The sequence below is a fragment of the Leucoraja erinacea genome, chromosome 17 (assembly GCF_028641065.1).
Source record: "Leucoraja erinacea ecotype New England chromosome 17, Leri_hhj_1, whole genome shotgun sequence".
Taxonomy (NCBI): domain Eukaryota; kingdom Metazoa; phylum Chordata; class Chondrichthyes; order Rajiformes; family Rajidae; genus Leucoraja; species Leucoraja erinaceus.
In genome coordinates, this window is record NC_073393.1 from 34030208 (window position 1) to 34046833 (window position 16626).

Below are 16626 nucleotides of genomic sequence, written 5' to 3' on the forward strand. Positions count from 1 at the left end.
TTAAATATCCATAGTTGATTCCTCAATGCAATTTTTTTTTTTAACACCAAACACTGAAGACAGAAGTTTGAAAGATTACCTCAAAGCAGCAGATTTTTAGATGTGTCAGAAAGGAGGCACAGTCAGGTGAAAGGGAAGCAAACTGAAGCGACTGCATTCTATTGTGCAGTGATTAAAGTCGGGATGGTCCAGCGAGCAGATATGCAGGAGCAATGCTCTCTGCAATCCTCAGCAGGACTGGAGCCGATTAATGAGCTGGTGGGATGAAGGCTGTGGAATAATTTGAAAGCAAGGATGAGCATTTTAAAAAATTGAGGCACTGTTTAATTTCTGTCAATGTGGGGCGACATGGTGGCGCAGTGGTAGAGATGCTGCCTTGCAGCACCAGAGACTCGGGTTCGATCCTGACTACGGGTGCTGTCTGCACGGAGTTTGTACATTCTCCCCGTGACCACGTGGTTTTTCTACGGTACTGCAGTTTCCTGCCACATTCCAAAGACGTACAGGCTTGTAGGTACCAATAGGCGCTGCTCTGGCAGCAGCCTCTACCTACAGCCTGTATGCCATTTCTATCTTTTTTATTACATTTAGTTAGTCTAAAGTCTGTTTTAGGGGGAAACTTTTACTTTTCTATGTGGGGGAGGGGGGCAGGGTAAGGGGGAAACCATCTCCCAGTCTCTTCGGCCTACCAGCTAGATCGGAGCGGCCTTTCCTGCCGGGGACCGGGATCCGGACCAGGGCTGCTACAGCGACGGCGCAGTGCTGGAGTCACCACGGAGCGGGCGATACCTACCTGGGTCGCCGTTTGGACCTCCGGAGCGTTGGGCCGTTGCTCCAACATCGTGGAGCTCTGGTGCGGAGAGCTTCCAACGCGGGCGGCGCTGAACGGCATCGTGGAGTCCTGGGGCGCCTTGTAGAGGGTCTCCAGCAGCAGTATCCACCCAGCGCGGCCTGCGGACTTTGGAAGCCGCCGACTCCGGTAGGAGGGGGCCGACTCTGGTGTCCACGCCGCTGAGGACGTCCCGCAGCCCCGACGTCGGACTGGTATCATCCTGGCGAGCGGGCCTGGTCATCGGGCCGCCAGTAGCTGCAACTGCGGAGGGCTTGGGGAGACCCTTACCACGGGGTACAGTGGGGGAAGAAGACTGCTTTGGTGCCTTCCCACACAGTGGGAAACTTTGATTCTGCTGTGTGGGGATGTTTTGTGTTAAATTCTATAGTGTGTTGAGTCCTGTTTATTTTTATTGTATGGCTGTATGGGAATTCATTTCACTGTGCCATCTGGCACATGTGACAATTAAAATCTATCTTGATCTTGATCTTGATCTTGTACAATTCTGTAAGTTGTCCCTGGTGTGTAGGATAGTGCTAGTGTTCGGAGAGATCACTGGTCGGCACAGACTCGGTGGGCCGAAGGGCCTGTTTCCCGTGCTGTGTCTCAAAACTAAACTCAACTAAACAAAAAGGATTACCCCTCAGCCTCATGAGCTCCAAGGAATAAACTAGCGTACCCAACCTCTGCCTATAGCTCAGACCCTCAAGCCCTGGCAACAGCCTTCTGAATCTTCTCTGCACTCTTTACAAATTAATGACATCCTTCCTGTAGCAGGGTGACAAATACAGAACACAGTACTTCAAATATGATCTCACCAATGAACCAAACTCTATACTCAGTACATTGAATGATGAAAGCCAATGTACCAAAAAAATTCTTGACCATCTATCTTCTTGACCATGACACCAGTTTCAAGGAACCTGCACCTACTCTCCCAAATTCCTTTGCTTATGCAATATTCCCAGACCCTTACCATTCACTGTGAATGTCCTCTCTGCTTAATCTTCCCCAAATGCAACACCTCACACTTATCAGCATTGAACTCCATTAGCTATTCCTCAGCCCACTTGCCCAGCTGATCAAGTGCCTGCTGTAATTTTTAATAAACATCTTCACTGCTCTGATACCACCCACTTTAGTGTCATCTGCAAACTTACTAATCATGCCTTGTACATTCTCATCCTAATTGTCTCACCTACATTTCCAGAATCAGCCGGGTATAGTAACATCAAAGAGAGACACAAAAAGCTGGAGTAACTCAGCGGGACAGGCAGCATCTCTGGAGAGAAGGAATGGGTGACCTTTTGGATCGAGACCCTTCTTCAGACTCAGTAACATCAACGACAGCTTGGTAGTTTCACTGTTCATAATGACACAATGGGCAGGAATTGGCCAGTCAAAAAACAGGGCAATGGGGCAATGTACTCCTGGATGATCAAACCTGAAGAGGAATACCATCTTCAATGGGTGGGATTCAACATCAACCATGAGCTACTCTGGCATATCACAGAGGGAATTGGTTAATGTCTTATAAACACTGGCTCAATCATCAACACATATTCCTCATCCTGGAAGCAGCAGATGAGCAGAATTTGTACTCTGACCTTGGGAAAAATATCTGGTCCAGATCAAAGATGATCAACTGATCTTCTAGGAAGACTTCAATATTTTATTATTATTATCAATATATTTACTTATTTATTTTTCCACCACTGGGTGGCGCCAGCAATAACTGCCTTGCCAACAGTCTGTTGGACCCTTCATTCTTTTGTTGTTTGTTTGTATGTATGTGTTAAGTGTAGTGTTCTTTAGCTTGTTTTATGTGGGGGGTGAGGGGAAACTTTTTCTAATCTCTTACCTCGACAGAGATGCGATTTCTTTCCGTATCGTATCTCCGTTCGCATTGCGGCCTAATATCGAGGAGTTGGCGGCCTTTGGTGGAGGCCGACTTTGGGAACTCTAACCCCGGGAGCCTGCGGACTTTAACATCATGGAACTCGCTGTCTCTGGTCAGAGACAGACTTCGGGAACTCCAAGCCGTAGGAGCTTCGATCGTCCCGAAACAGAGGCTTCAATCGCCGGCTGCGGGTGCTTTGATCGTGTCGACTGTGGATGGTTCAATTGCCCCGACCGCGGGAGAATAAAGAGGAAGAAGATTAGACTTTATTGCCTTTCGTCAGTGAGGAGCGTGTGGAATCCACTGTGGTGGATGTTTATGTTAATTTTTATGTTGTGTCTTGTTGGTTTTTTTTTGTATGGCTGTATGGTAATTCGAATTTCACTGTACCTTAATCGGTACATATGACAATAAACTGACCTTGAAAAAACCTAGGCTTGATTTGAGAATGACCAGGCATCCCAGGAGCTAATTAATTACCAACACAAAGTATCTCAGAATTGGAAGCTCCATCATGCCTTGAGTTTGCAGCGGAACCAGTCACTGGTGTGACCTTGATTCTGGAGTGAAAGCAAATGTCACAGCCAAGTTGCAACTTAATAGGACTTTGGTTTGGCTGCATTTAGAGTATTGTGCGCAGTTCTGATCATCTCATGATAAGATGGATTTGTGGAGGCTTTGGAAATAGTGCAGAGGTGGTTTACCAGAATGTTGCCTGGATATGAATCTATTAGCTATGAGAAATTGGTCAAACTTGACTTACTTTCTCTGAAGCGTCAGAGTCTGAGGGGAAAGCCTGAGAGAAGTATATAACATTTTGAAAAGCATAGATAGAAGAGACAATCAAACATTTTTCCCTAGAGTGGAAATGAGTAGAGGATGTAGATTTAAGGTGAGAGGGGCAAACTTTAAAGGTGGTGTGTGGGGCAACGTTTTTTTGCACACAGCGTGGTGAATGACTGGAATAAACTGCTAGGTTTGTTGGTAGAGGCAGACATGGTAGTGGCATTTAAAAAGCTTCTGGATAGGCACATGGATTTCCAGGGAATGGAGGGATATGGATCACGTTTAACTTGACAACAAGGTTCAGCGTGAACATTGTGGAAAAAAGAGCATGTTCCTATTTTATACAATGTTCTTTGTTCAAACTATCCACTCCAGTCTTGCCATCACACTTGACCAATAGCGAGTTGAAAATTCCACTTACCAACGAAGAAACAACAAGGCCACAGGAAGAATTTGTATTCCTGCTGTCTTGTAAAGGTTGGTAGTGAGGAAATTCACAACATGGAGGAATTAGCAGGGGTGGCATAGATGCAATTACCCTCAGGTAGTGAGCTGTTCTACATAGCCCAAGTCCCAGTAGTATACAGGAAGGCAGCAGTCACTACTGCCTTAAAGCTTAATGTTAAGTTTGAGGTCTTACTTGGGCACCGTGAAATATTTCCCACCATCTCTTCGACTGTCCCTCAGGCCACCATTTCCCATTATTAAGAACATTAAAGGAAAAAAATAATTAGATTATCAGACGATGCTTTATCAGGGAAATCATTTATTCCACTGAGTTCAGAAAACTCGGTAAAGTAATCCGAGTCTGCCTCTGTTTGGTCATTTTTAACTCGCATTTTGCAAAGGGGTTAAGTCTTGCTGGACTATTGAAATGCAACATCTAAGAAGCTGTGCCCCTCGAGTCTCCAACCATCAGGATATTGCCTGACAATGAAAGGCAAGAGTTTTATCGTGGCCAACTGAGCTCGGCTGATTTTCATCCCCTTCAGCCAAGAGTTCTGATGACAATTGAAGCACTACAATAATGCCAAGGTGAATTAAGGTCTGCACAATGATTGTGTGTGCGGCATTTGGTTTTAATGTAGTGGTTTACCAACAACACAGTAAGGTGATGATCAATTTGTTACAAAATAAAGCAATCATAAATCCACAAATTATGTTCAACATTTCTATCATTAATTCAAAAATATCTAGGTTAACTTAGTTAACCTGGATATTTTTGAATTCATGATGGAGATGGAATGATGCCCATAGAATCATTTCTAGGGCTAATCACTTGATATTGCTGGGAAGCCTCCTGCTTATTTTGTTCTGAATGGATCTGGAGGGAGTGGCGAGGAGAAGAGCCATCAAGAACACCATGGTGGCAACAGAGAAGGCCTCGAGATGGCTCTGGATCAGGAGAGAAGGTCCATGGCGAGGAGCGAATGCCACCTGAACACAGGTTGTGGTCTGATCAACCACGGCTGGGTCGCCTGGGAGAGGGTGTCTGATGTTGAAAGACCCGAAACGCCCAATGACCCCAGGTTACATCACCGATGATGTGTTCAGGAGCATCAATTATTGTATTTTTATCAAATGGCAAAACTTGCAATTTTAAATATACGCTTGACAAGTGATTATAGTAATTTATATAGAATGCGCTTTGAATAGTTTTATAAATCAATTGTTTTAGTTTTACAGTGGTGATAATATTTTGTATCAATCCATATCAATATATTTTTATTGAAATGAGTGTTTAACCCAGGTAATCTGAAACATAAACTGCCGAAAACTGTCAGCAGATCAGGCAGAATCTGTGGATACAGAAACAGCTAATGGTTTTGTCAGAACTGGGAAAGAGATAAAAGCAAGTTGGTCTTCAGTAGGAGAGATGTTGGGAGAAGCATGAGCATAACAAACATAATATATCCCATAGGACGAGTTTAAATGGGTCATCGGCAGTAATCAGCTTCTTAGTCTATGTAGAGTAGAAGGTGCAATTATAGTCGGGATTGTAATATCAAGTCCTATAAACTCAATTGTACCGGTTACATTTCCTGATAGAAGAGAACCATAGAATAGACGCAGTGAAATGCCTCCAATACATTTTGCATGTTGGAAACCTGTTGTAAGGATTCTGCATTTGGTTGTGGTTGACAATGGACTCTTGAGGAAAAAAAAATGTCTAATTCTAACTGTAAGCTAAATCATTTTGGGCGAAATATTATTTCCAATAGATTGATATTCTTTGTACACCAGTTTACTTCCATTAGTTTTATTAGTGCTGAGTTTGTCAAAGTTACATAATGGGGTTCAATTGATCATAAGCCCCTATTTCTGATAAAATAGCTTTATTTCAAGTTCCAGTGCACCCGAGTACATAAAGGCAAGCAAATCCAACAACCATCATTAACATGAAACAGATTACATTTAATTTATTCAAGTGAATACAATTCAGTTGGTACAAACTAAATCCCAGTTACAGTAGTTTAATCAGGTTTTCCCCTCAATGCTGAACAGTTTTACATTTATAATTACCCAAGTAACAAGAATTAACTTTCAGTCACCTAAAGAAATGTATGATTTTGGAAATGCTTCTCTTGATACACTTTGACAAATATGTTACAGAAACACATTTAGGGCTTTTCCATTTGCAAACTTTACTGCATTAAAACAAACCACTTCTGTCGTATTTATAATGAGTGAGTTGAATATGTTTTACAAAGAAAAGCTGAATGTGACCCATTAAAAACCAGAGAAATAACAAACACAATTAGCTCCTGTTAATGCAATGCAGACTCAAATATGCATTCAGTATAATTTAGAAATACTGTAAACTGTGCTTCTGCCAGAAAGGGATTAGGACAGAATAACCAACACACTTCTCTTTGTATTTCCCTTCCACATACCTCTGGACATTTACTACTGAAACCACTGATAGTAACGCACAACTTAATGTTCACTCGGCAAATTCACAAGTTGCAATCGACAACATATCAATCACATGCATAATGTACACAATTTGTGATTGTTAATTAGCATTGGTGTAGTTATACGTTAGTTTTAATGTACCTGTAAACAAAAACTGCCAAATTTACCTCAGTCACAATGGTCAAATTGTTGGAAATTGGACATGCTGTAATTTATTATATAAAGTATTTGTTAGCAGCAAAGAAAACAAGAAAGAAATGTACATTTAAGTAAGGCAACATGGCAATACTATTACTTTAAATCCTTTCCAAAATGTAATAGTTTTATTCTTGTCTCAAATTCAACAATTCACATTAAAATTTAAACCTTTTGTTTAAAAGGAGACCATCACCAATATCTTTCCCCTTCATTTTAGGATGGGAGGTAAAAGTGAATAGCGATGACGCTTCATTTCACTTTCTTTATTTCTGTGTTAACATACGGTTCCTGAGTGAGAATTGACCTGCTCCCTGGGTTCATTTGATAAAAAGTGCACGCTCTGAAATGCAATTTCCCCTTATATTCATTCTCTCTCCCTCTCTCTCTCTCTCTGGGCAAAATTGGCTTCAGTTCATGGTTGGCACAGCAGCACAAATAATATTAGCAGTGGACAGAACTACAAACATTATTCTGTGTACTACAATGTACATCTATGTGGTAAGTTTTAAGAAAACAAAGAACCAAAGGAATTGTAGTAGAGCGAAGGAAACTAACAGAAAACTTGATTGAGGAACTTAGGTTGTGACAGCAGGAAGCAATGAACTCGGTAGAGTAAGGTTCAGAGAATCGACATTGTATAATAAAGTAGAAGAGAAAAGAATACCCATGACTTCAAAGTTTGCGATTTGAAGGACATGAAGCTGAGTTTGTTATAAGATTGAAAGGCTGTGAAAAAAATATGAAAATACTTGCAAGGGAACTGATTTTTGCTTGCAATCTTCACTGAAAATATGGAAATGAATAATATCATTCAGGAAACCATTACGGGGAGCTTACTGGGGATGTTTGAATGTTGATATATTTGAACAAGGTACGGCATTGGAATTTGCATCAACATTTGAAGCTGGGAGGTTTTATGAATACAGGACTAAATATTTGAATACTTTCTGCCAGAAATACACACACAACACACGCACACATAAATTATAAGCCCCTCTTGAAAATAAACCATGGAAAACATCTCAAACATATTTCTTGATCAGATTAGTAGAAAAAGGTTTTAAAATTTGATCCCTCATATTTTTACTTGTTCCCACAAAAATAATGACATGGATGTTTTGGATATTCAGTTTCAAAATAATATTATAGTTAGCATTAATAGTTGTGCACAAAATTAGGCTGAATTTAGTTTTTTTGCAAAAATTGACAGCCAATATATAGAGAGCAAGTCTAGCAAAGCAAACAAGAATGAGGATGCATCTGCTTCAACTTAGTATGTATGTATGCATTTCGTTGTCTCTGTACTGTACACTGACAATGACAATTAAAATTGAATCTGAATCTGAACGTCGTCTCATTTGCCTGAACTCTGCAATACTGCAAAACTAGTGATACTGAACCTAATCTCTCCGACAATAATATTGAAAAGCTGCGGGAAAGTAAAGTTTTTAATAGCGTGAGTGTGGAAGTAAACAACTGTGCTCACCCTGACTGTATTGTAGTGTTCCAAAAAATATCACTAACAATTCTGGCTGCACAGTATTTGCAGAGTATGTATTTGCAAAGTTGGTAGAATTATTCCTGACATCTGATGTGAAATCAAATCATCCGCAGGCAGCTAAACTATAATAAACTAATCTTGGATTCACGTTCAAGGAGAAAGAACAGTAGTTGTCCAGAAGAATCAAACATTTAAATTGTAGTCAAGTAATTCAATCCATTTACCTAGAATCTAGCGCTTGAACAGGCCTTCTTTTGAAGTACAACTACCCAGTGATTAAACCAAAATTTTCACATTCCAACATACACGTCTGGATTTGCTCCCCTCTATTATACTTTATATATTTTAATTCTGTATTTTCCACTTTATCACCAAAATGTCAAGCTCACTTGGTTGATAGCTGCTACAGAGATGCAAACACAACAGATGCACCTACTTAAGCAGATGAGAATTTATTTGCCCAATGCTCCAGCCTTAATTCCCAATATCCTAAGTATTTTGAACTTTACTGAGCTTCTGTACGTTTACTTATTCCTGAAACTTATTACCACTGACTGCTTATTTAACATGGGTAACACGTGTAATACCATGCTGGAATTACAATACACACAACAGCAGAACAGAACTCTTAATGAGCGTACCAAAAAAATAAAAAATAGAACGACATTTGTAATATGATGTACTCATAGATTTATTTCTTTAAAGTGACCATGAAGAGACATGTACTTTGATGTTCATTTTAAAATTTCAACTACCTCTGCTTGTTTTTGAATGAGGTACTATAATTTATGATAAACAGATTGTTAACTGTTAATTTATATCACACACATTTAAAATGGGGATCACAATCTGCTGCTTTTACAAATTCACTGTCAAATGCTATCAACATTTTTTTTTTGTAATCTTCTATACTTACAGCTTGACCAAAACATTGGCACTCAAAACTATGATTTGCAGTGTGAATTTTAAATATGCACACCCGTTATACATGTTTAGCTAAAAATATGTATAATTAGTGCAGACTACTTTAAATAATGCAGTAAGATAACCCTCATCCTAAATTTTAAATAAAAATATTTACTAGCATGTCAAAAAAGAGAAAATTACTTGGGAAAACAGGAGCCACCCTCCTTTTTTGTGTGTGTATCAAACTGTTAATTGTGCCGGTTGCTGGAGGTGCACCTCAGAAAATGCATAGGGGAAGCTGCCTCTATACCCACCTCTTGCCTGCCGCACCACTGGCTATATTCAAAAGGGCGGCAGGGTGGCGCAGCAGTAGAGTTGCTGCCTTAAGGGCCTGTCCCACTGTACGAGGTAATTCAAGAGTTCTCCCGAGTTTTCCTGATTCGAACTCGGAGAATGTCCGTAGCGGGTCCGTAGGAGTTCGTGGATGTCTTGTAGCGGCTGTTACAAGTAAAAAGCATCAATATTTTTTATCACGAGTATTTTTTTACTTGTGGACATTTTTCACAGTGTTGAATAAATGTTACGAGTTTACCGGATTTCCCGAGTACCTACCGTTAGTCGTACCAGCCGCTACGGGACATCCACGAGCTCCTACGGACCCGCTACGGACATTCTCCGAGTTCGAATCAGGGGGAAACTCGGAAGAACTCTTGAATTACCTCGTACAGTGGGACAGGCCATTTACAGCACCAAATCATGCCAAATGCTGGTTGTGTACCACAGATATACACACAGACCTCGTGGAATATAACTCAAAATGAATCTCCCATGGCGTTCATACACAAAGAGCCTCATATAAAATTGCAGGTTAAGCTCACAAATTTTCTAAATAAAATAATCAAAAAGTAAAAACGATTGCCAAAGATACCATTGAAAAAGATTGCGAATCTATGTAGTGCAGGGCTTTCTCCTGACATGAAGTCCTAATCTCAGATGGGGCAGATGATGTTGAAAGATTGCAAATCTATTGCAGACAGATAAGTGATGGTCTTAGCATCAAATTCAACACAGACGTTGTGGTCCGAAGGGACCGTTCTTGTGCTGGACTGTTCAATGTTCTATGTTCTATGTATGCAGTGGCAAGTGGCTCAAGAACACACTCGCAAAGACTTGCGATGGGCAGCTTCATTCGAAGTGGTAAAGACTGGCAGGTAGATATGGGGTGGTGATGTGAAGAAAAAACAAACTATTTGAGGTAACGTTGTACAAATCATTCAAGGACATCTATATCATTAAAACTTATACAAATAATTGCATTGCATTGCAAAGTCGATGAAGATATTTTTGTTGCATAGTAAATTACAAGATCATGACAGGGATAGGGTAAAGGTATAATCTTTGACCCAGTGTCGGTGAATCGAGAACCAGAGGACATAGGTTTAAAGGGGGGGGGTTAATGGGAAACTGAAGGGCAAATTTTTTACACAATGGATGGCAGGTGTATGGAGGAGGTAGTTGGGACAGGTACTACCACAATGTTTAAGAAACTTTAGTTTAAATTACCATCTGCACATATTGTCACCCTGAGTTACTCCAGCTTTTTGTGTCTTTCTTAGACTGATGCATAGATGATAGGTTTAGAGGACCAAACGCAGGCGGGTGGAATAAGTGTAGATGGGGAATGTTGGTCGGCATGGGAAAGTTAGGCCAAATTGCTTGTTTCCATGCTCTATGACTCTATTTGGAACCTTTTAATGCTGTGATCTTTTAGGCAACATAAGTGGAAAGTTCGCAGATGGCAAAGCAAATCCAAAGATGATCGCATGTAACAGGTGTTACACCATCGAAACCACTACCGATGGTTGGATGTTTCAAGGCAGAGGTCCAAGCAGGTGTTAAGCACACTATGGCTGAACGTGGTCATCGAGGAGAAAGGAGAGCCACTCATGTGTAGAGGCTGCCCAAGCATCATGTGTGCTACACATTGGGATTAATGTGAACTCACTGAAGTCATATGCAGACCTAAAGGAAAAGTTCAAGCCAGTTTTCTGAACGCATTGGAAAATTGCATGATCGATGCAGCGCTGGATACATCGAGGAGTGGGCGATGCCTCACCTGGGATCGCCGTTTGGAGCTCCGGAGTGTCGGGGTTGCTGCATTGACATCGCGGAGCTGTGGTTCGTGGAGCTCCCAACGCGGGCGACGCTGACCAACATCGCGGAGTTCTGCGACCCTTTGTCGGGGGTCGCCAGCGTGAATCTCCGCCCAGCTCGGCCTGTGGACTTCGGGAGCCGCTGACTCCGGTGGGAGGTGGCCGGTTTAGAGGTCCAGGCCGCTGAGAATGTTCTCCCGCTCGACGTCGGGGTTCCATCATTCCCGGCGAGAGGGTCTGAACATTGGGCCGCCCTTGGCGGCGACTACATGGCGCTCGGGAGCCCCCGACCACGGGTGAACATCAACATCAGCGAGGAGGTGGACTGGACTTTGGTTCCTTCCCTCACAGTGGGGAACTTTGGTGCCACTGTGGGGATGTTTGTGTCGTGGTCTTCTGTGGTCTGTGCTTTTTTTAAATTTCTATGACTGTAAGGAAAATTGCATTTCGTTGTCTCGTTATGAGGCAATGACAATAAATTGAATCCAATCCAATATGGAGACATAAAGGAGAAGTTCAAGCCAGTTTTCTGAACGCATTGGAAAATTGCATGATCGTCAAGTCAAATTCAAGATAATCCAAATATTAAGCCTGTAGCAAAACCAATGAGAAGAACTCTATTAGGAATAAGAGAAATAGAAGACATGTTGGACAAGGATCCAGATCCAAAGTGGTGACTGGGAAAAAATGTCCACATGGGACATATGAAGTCTTCGGTGATGAACTTTGCACAATTGGAAGGTGTGGGCTGAGCGGAAACAGGCTCATAGTACCAACAAAGCTGAGGTCAAGGCTGTTTGTGTTTGCTCATGATGGACAAATAGGAGTTGTTGGAACTAAACAAAATCTTTGCACAAAAGTATGGTGGCTAGGAATGGAAAAATATGTAGAATGACATGTAAGGTCTTGCGTGGATGTCAGATGATAAGCAGACCCAATTCAGCTGAACCAATATGAAGCACGTTTTTACTGTAAGGGTCATGGAAAGACGTTGCTGTAGATTTTCTCGGCCTACATCCATCAGGCGAGGCAATACTAGTTGCGATTGACTACTACAGCAGGTATTATAAGTATGCGATAATGAAGTCTACAACATCGGAAACGACTGAAGCAGCTTTGATGGAAATCTTCAAAAGTCACGGTTTAAAAGTGACACCTCCGCTCGGTTCGCAATAACCAACCCGATCTCCCGGTGGCTCAGCACTCCCATTCCGAATCCGACCTTTCTGTCCTGGGCCCCCTCCATGGCCAGAGTGAGGACCACCGTAAATTGGAGGAGCAGCACCTCATATTTCGCTTGGGCAGTTTGCACCTCAGCGGTATGAACATTGACTTCTCTAATTTCAGATAGTCCCTACTTTCTCCTCCCCTTCTCAGCTCACCCTCAGCCCACTGGCTCCTCCTCTTCCTTTCTTCTCCCCCCCCCCCCCCCCCACTCACATCAGTCTGAAGAAGGATCTCAACCCGAAACATTGCCTTTCCTTCGCTCCATAAATGCTGCCTCACCCGCTGAGTTTCTCCTGCATTTTTGTCTACCTTATATCCAGACAAGGGGCTTCAGTTCATTTCTCAGATGTTTGCCGACAACATGAAAATCACAGGTGTGTACCATCACAAAGTCATCCGAAAGTAGCCACAAACTAACGGAGAAGTGAACGTCAGAACCAATCTCTAGAGAAGAGGTTGAAAAATCCCCAAGCAGAAGGCAAAGATTGGAAGGAGATCCTCTTATCATATATAGCAGCATAGAGAGCTGCACCACACAACACCAGAGGGAAGAGTCTGGCAGAATTGTGGTTTGGAAGGAAAATCCGGACCAAGATACCATGGGTTAGTGACATGGTAAAGGACCAAGGAGTGAGAGACCACGATGCAGAACAAAAGGGGAATCAAAGCTCTGTGCCAGACCATCAGTTGTGATGCCGGGAGATGAGGTGCAAGTGAGGAGAGAAAGTCCAAGCAACATGGACACACCCTTCTTTCCACAACCATACATAGTGGTGTCCAGACAAGGAAGTAAGGTGACAGTCCAGTTGCCAGGAGGAGTCAAATACGATAGAAACACATCGTATGTGGAAAAGTGTAATTGTTATGATAGTCTAGGAACACTGCAGACTGAAGTTGAGAAGGTGGGGGATCAGACCCAAGACGGAACAAATTGATGAGCCAAGAATGCACGAGTCTGAGGAGACTATACAAAGCCAGAATCAAGATGAACGGGTGGAACAGGAAATGACAGATCAGAATCCAGTACCAGCGCAGACAAAGGCAGTGGTCAGACCAAAGCATCAGAGAAGACCATCCATGAGGACAATGAGAAGTGTTGACACGTGAAAAAGATGCGTTATCAATGTAATGAATGCCATATCCTAAATGGTGTTGGAATGATAAGTTTACAATATGATGATGCGGAAATCCTTTTTTGTTTGATAAGGGAGGGATGTCATGGTAACTGACGTTGTATTTAAATGTGCCATGGGTTACTATGAGTCAGTATGGTCAGAGGACACAGGTTGCCAGGACGTAAAGGAATGGCAGAATAAAGACCAATTTCCCTCCATCGTATCGTACAAAGCATTTATGTTCAGTGTCCTTGAAGTGTGTTTATTATATTCGGATCAGGGCGATGGTCTGACAAGCGGGTCAAGCAGCATCACTGCAGGTGATGTTTTGAGCTGCCTTTGAACAAGGGCGAAGCGTCATCTATTCATGTTCTCCAGAGATGCTGCATAAAGGGCCTGTCCCACTGTACGAGTTCTCCCAAGTTTCCCCTGATTCGAACTTGGAGAATGATGGTAATAGCCGCTCGTAGGTACTCGGGGCTCTCGTGGACATTTTTCAACATGTTGAAAAAACTTCACGAGCTTACCGCATCCCCTGAGTACCTGCCTTTAGTGTTACGAGCCGCTAAGAGACGTCCCAAGCTCCGACGTACATTCTACGTACTTACCACGAGTTTGATTTTTTTTTTAAACACGGGAGAGCTCTTGGGTAAACTCGTATAGTGGGACAGGCCCTTAACCCGCTGAGTTCCTCCAACACCATCAGCAGTTTTGTCTTTAGTTTAGTTTAGAGATACAGCATGGTAACAGGCCCTTCGGCCCAGAGTCCACGCCGACCTGCAATCACCCTGTACACTTACACTATCCTACACACACAAGCGACAATTTACAAACTTACCAAAGCCAATTAACCTACAAACCAGTATGTCTTTGGAGTGTGGGAGGAAACTGGAGATCACGGAGAAAACCTACGCTGGTCACAGGGAGAACGTACAAGCCCCTTACTGACAGCACCCGTAGTCAGCAACTCTACCACCGCCCTGGTTCTCAATATTTTTGGGACTTGATTCATTTCCTTTAAAAGGAAAGTTAATTGAGATTAATACCAAACTACATTAAAATAAAAACAGCAATTTTCATAAGCCATAGGAAAACTCATTTACATTTTTTTTTAGCCTTTGCAGATAATTCTTTACCAAAATATCTATGGTCTTTAATGAATTTTAACAACTCTTAATGGAATGTCCACCACAGCAAAATGATTTCTTTCTTTATAACTGCAAAGTACTAAGTTCCATATAAAAATACTTTCTTAAAGTAAAATATTATTTCCAAATTTATTCTCATAACCTTGTTATCGGCATTTAATGGTTCAAATCAAAAATGTGCTACAAGACCATTTGCTTTATATTACACTGCAATTGTAATAGCTATCCAACTTAAGGTTACCAAATCCTAGTTCTATAAGAAATGGAGGCAAAACTGTGCACTTGGACTGATGATTTCTTGTTTTATTTTTGTCTGTTATTATTTTTAAAAGGAGGCAGCTATGGCAGAGGAACATCGGTTTGCTAGAGATTTTGTTTAAGCAAAAACTGAAAGTAGACATGGTCAAATGATTGTTATCAACATTAATGTAGATGGTTTATGCATGCTACCTATAATGTAGCTACCTCAATACCACTAACCACGCCAGTTATCTCAGTATAGTTGTGATATCTTCCCCTTGCTCCTCCCCTGGTTCCAGTACGCCTGAAGACTAGATGCAGTCAGTACTGGGACGTGCCTTACATGTGCCTTTATTAAATACTCAGTAAAGTTACAAGTGTGTCAGACTTGACTTCTTTACAATTAAGATAGGCATTTTTATGAAATTTAATTTCAACATGATGCAGCTACTTGAAATCCATTTGCAAAAGAAAATGAAAATCCTGTTCATTATAAAAGTTCAAAGAATGTATTTACTATAAAATGGCCTCTGTCAAACCACAGTAATACCAATGACTTTTTTTTTACATTACCTTGCCCTTGATAACATTTCTGTTGAAATTCTAATTTAAATTCATCTTAAGAAGGTTTATGTTTAAATTGGAGGATTAAGGCTTTGAGAGTGTTTATCTTTTGTTAACCAAGAACTATTTTTTCCACATTTCCTCAGTACAATTTTTCTGTAGATCATTTTGGTTACCCTGATCCACCAATATCTCAGTTCTTCATGCTATCAAAATAGATAACAATCCTGTATCAGAATGAAATAGCATGATGGTCATCAAATCTTGTAATGCATAATGCCAAAACATCAGTAACACAATATCTTTAACTTAGTCAGGAAGTTGTTCCAAACAAGCAATTTTTCATCCATTATTCATTTCCTCTTCATTGGCACTAAATATAACATTTTGGCTAAACTTATCAAGAATGCAGGCAGATTTCAGGAAAGGATCATATATTTTGAGAGCTTCGCAAGAATTTTGTTGGATAATTCAGGGTATTGCCCATTTCCCTTGACACTTGTTCCATTGACTAAAATTATTCAGTGAAAAGTAGCATTCTAAAATTTTATTTGAACAGTTAGCCATCCTGGTAGGTGTCGGAAGCACAGGAATCAGCATCCAGACCTGGAATTCAGAAAGTGGCAACAGCACATGAAACTCCGCAGCCGTTGGTTAAAAAGTGGTGCATTAACAACTTTGGCGTTGGACGCTCTCGTAGAAAAGGAATGGTGGAATAAAGATAAAAAGTTCTGTGTTCAGTGACCTTGAAGTGTGTTTATTATATTCAGATCAAGGCGAGGATCTGACATTGGCGACAAAGATGATATTCGTACCCAGGCGTGCAAAGCACAATGGATTGGTACTTGTGCCAGCAGAGACCCAGAGTGGAGCGCGGAGACCTGGAGTGATGCACGGAGCCTCGGAGCAGATCGTGGCGACCCAGAGCCTGGCACTTCGTAACGGAATAACCGGCAAGAAGAATTAAGACCCTCAGCACCTCGGCCTCACGAAGACACCAACTCCGATCCGGGTGGGTAGTCCGAAGTTTTTTTTGACTGTGAGAAACATGCTGGAAGCACAGGAAACAGCATCTGGAGTTCAGAAAGTTGCAACAGCATCTGAAACTCAGCAGCCGTTGGTTAAAAAGCGGTGCATTAA